This window comes from Pinus tabuliformis, chromosome 5_1 (assembly GCF_031772625.1).
Source record: "Pinus tabuliformis cultivar Carrire ecotype Pingquan chromosome 5_1, CPIR1, whole genome shotgun sequence".
Taxonomy (NCBI): domain Eukaryota; kingdom Viridiplantae; phylum Streptophyta; class Pinopsida; order Pinales; family Pinaceae; genus Pinus; species Pinus tabuliformis.
This window is the reverse complement of record NC_142305.1, coordinates 363,129,077-363,133,159: the sequence shown is the minus strand read 5'-3', so window position 1 is coordinate 363,133,159 and position 4,083 is coordinate 363,129,077.

Sequence of the window (4,083 nt, the reverse complement as noted above, 5' to 3'; positions counted from 1 at the left end):
AAAAAATCTCAGGTGCCCTTGAGAAGCATGATGAGATTACCATTGAAGAGATGGAATTCAAGGTAATAGAAGATTGGTCCCATGATGATATGTGTGCCACAGAAAATAAACTAGTGAAAGGAGTTAGCAACCATGATTTCAATGGATCTGTTGGGAATTCAAACGGTTTCCTTGCGATTGCAAAAATGCACCACGATCCCTCTGATATTGACTTGATAGAACATAAATAGAGGTCATGCTACAAGCTTCAAATTGACAAGATGAAATTTGGATAGCACAAGGATATTAATAAAACCCTCGAAGGATTATACAACGTCAGTGCTGAGAATGTAAATTACAATATGGAAATAATTGGTGGAGAGCGTAGACCTAATCCGAGTGAAAGTTTGCATTTTTAGATTCCTTCGAACAAAAGGATGCCATTTGCCACCTACGCAAGTGAACAATATTGAAAATTTTCCAAGAAAAACTAGCCCTAAACCACTGGTAATCCACAAAAAATGACCTAAGGACATTTAGGTGGTATCGACTCTGATAAGTGGAAACCTCTTTTCATTGGTGCATAAATTGAATTTTAGCTCTATATTGAGAGGTAATTCTAATTTATCAACAATCTAAAAGGTTGCCCCCTAGTTTCTTAAGTCTAACCTAATTCACAACTTGAAGCAATGAATAAACCCAACCGAATATGAGAATTTATTTCCTGCAATAGAGCGTAACTAAAATCACAGTTGGAAGCATTAAGCATAGCGAACAAAACATAGTGACATAAACGAAACACATCCTCACAAAGCCATGCATTCAGAGTAATATATGCAGAGTGAAATTATGGTTGAGAAATGAGTTTTTCCACTCTTTCAACAGGTCCAAAGTTCCATTATCCCCTGTAGCCTATGATGTCCGAGTCCAAACACCTTCATAGTTTCCATAGTTATCCCTTACTTTCCAAACAACCCACCAAATCACTTTACGACAGTGACCAGCCTAGACCCCTTTGGAAGTGCAGAGGGAAATTGAAAGAGCAAAGAGCATCCACTACCGGCCAAAAAGTTAAAATGCCCATTATAGAAAAATCAAAACACCCATGGATAAGTAAAACCAAGTACAAAGCAGTGCACAAGGATTTGTAAACATTATCATGGAAAGGATTTTGTAGTGAGCCTTCCAAAGCTCAGGAATGAGTTTTGCCGCTCTTTCAACAAGTCTCAAGTTCCATTCTCCCTTGCAACCTATGCTATCCTAGTCCAACCACCTTCATAGATACCACAATTATCCCTTATTGTCTGAACAACCCACCAAATCGCTTGATGGTAATGATCGACCTATGCTTGATGGAAGTGACCATCCTAGACCTCTCTGGATGTGTAGAGGAGATTTAAAATTAAAAATAAATGTGAATGTGCGGAAGTGAATTTAGAATGAAAAATAAATGTAAATGTGTAGAGAAAAAATTAAAATTTAAAATAAAATAAATTTTTGATCACTAAAAAAATAGGAGGGAAGGAAACAAAGATGGCATTGTTATAGTTTCATTAATACCATATTGTAATAAAAAAGATCAATTTCAATTTAAGAGTTTATTCATTTTTTTTATATTGAACTGTTAAAAATTAAATTAGAGTGAAAATATGGTGGTCATGAAAGTCATTGAGAAGAACTATATAAATATATATATATATATCTATATATATATATATATATATATATATATATATATATATATATATATATATATATATTATTTTTTCTATTTATGACAAGGATATTGAGTATGTTAATATGTGTTGTGGTTAATCACTTTAATAGCGATTTTTATGTTGGTTTAGTAGTTTTGGTCTCATTGGTTTCATTAAAGAATTAACATTTTATTCATAACTCTTGATTGCGAAAGGATGAATTCTAGTGTGAATTATCATGTGTGTGTTGTTATTTTTTCAATTGTAGTTTTGACCTCCTTGATTGTTGGCTTGTGGGGGCATGACCCAAGTTCAACGTTAGTTATCCAAACAAATCCCTACACTACTGGCCCTTTCAGCATCAACTTGCAGAGCGCGAACTGATGTCTCACCCGAAACAATATGGGGGGATGTTGGAACCAAGCTTCCGCGCCCTTGAGATGGTTGTGATGTCGATTTTTTCCAACTATTCCCTCCTTCACACAGGTTGCTTATCCCTCTACTCGACCCTTCAATACCTTCGTGAAATGTTACAATCGGCTTTCGCGCAGCTCTAACCAGGGGCTGATATGCTTTTGCGCTACTAGGGGAGCAAGCTGCGATATCTCCCAGACTGAGCTAAGTATCTTACTTATCTTATTAATAGATCTTAGTTAGCTTCACATAAACACGTGTTCTTACTTGTGTTCATTTAACCAATATAGTTATACACATTCGCGCATCATATAAGCATTAGAAGTGAAATTCATACCCAATATAACAGATGCATAAACAAGAAATAAAGATGCATAAAATATAGAATACTTCTCTTTATTTATAATTCCTGATGATTACAGACTCCACCCGCTCTATACACTCAACTACAAGGATTCATGCACTTAGCTGTAGACTTCTAGCCCTCTGCACACTCAGCTACAAAGCCTCTACCTACGCTACAACCCAAAACTTAGACTTCTACTTCAAAGCTATCTCTCATAAATCTTTTCCCTAATCTCTGGTGAAGTTGATGTGTGAGCCTTCAACTGCAGTTCTGTGATCTACAGGTTTAGCTCCAGTTGAACCCTGGCCATCTTTGCTCGAGCGTCGTGCACCCCTATGGCCAAATTATGGATGCGCGCCTCCACTAGTTCTTCTGCCTTAATTTCCAACTTCAGTTCCATCTGGTAGGCTTCCTCCACAACCTGCATTATCTGCTTATTCTTCTCTACTGCTTCATTGCGCTACAGGCCCAACTGCTCAATGTTGATGCACTGCTCACTTATCACCTACAAAGTGTGACTCTACCAGGCCCGAAATTCCGCGGTGAATCCATCTTGCAAGAGATAGAGCGTCTCCTAAGGGAGTGCGGCCATATTTAATCCTACCCATTTGAGACTACTGACTGTGGGCCTGTTGGCCTCATTCTCTATAGTGAGCGCTCCATGTGTTAGCACTATCGTGTTGGTCATCCTTATGTGCAACACCTCCTCAGAAGCTGAAGTGCCGATCACGAGGTTGGTGGACACTATGCCAGCTTGTGGAGTGTGAACCTACAACTCCTATAGTTCTATTCGAAGAGCCTCCAATACGAGCTGCTGTTTTTCTTCAAATTGTTGGAGGGCCTCCATGGTGACATCCCTCACCATTTATCTGATGTCATTCAAATCCCCCTTAGTGAGGATGGTTGTGTTGAAGGACGTTTTGGATGCCTTGGTTTTCTTTCGTGGCACTGCCTTCTCTCGTGATCATGGATGCTTGAGTTGGGTGGGCATCGTCTACGAGTCTGCGACACCTTGTTTTGTCTCTGTTTCTGCCTCAGTGCCGGGTGAAGGTGACTTTTTTCCTTCGTACTAATCTTCCCCTATTTTCTGTTGTTGCTCGACCAATTTCGTAGCATCCCGTGTTTCTTGGGCCTTAGCCTTTGCTTCCTCTTTCCTGCGCTTCTCTACTAGCTGTTCCATTTGAAGCTTTGTCTCTTCCTTCTTGCGCTGCACAGTGGACTTGTCTGTTTCCACCGCGGAGCCAGCTAGAGCATGCCATTTCAGTAGCCAAGACTCAAGAACTACAAAAATGACATCATCAGTCGCCAGGTATGGTAGGGTATTCCATGTCTTCTTAGGGTATTTCCGTCCCCTGATAAAAACATGGTGGAAATCTGCTTTGAACTCTACAAAGCTCTGTACATTGGCATATAACTATGAGCGACAACCATGGCTTGCGATTGATCCCCATCTAGATATTCATCTCCATTAGGACCCAAAAGATCTTACTTTCTTTGATATGTCGTGTGCCCTTGGTTGCCCATAGCGAAGCCTACTTCACTGCCTCTGGAAGTTCCAGTGCAACTGAAGGGAATTGGCTATCTTTGGGTACCTCCCATGCCACCAATACTACCGACAACAGGAGCCATGCATAGTGAAACATTTTT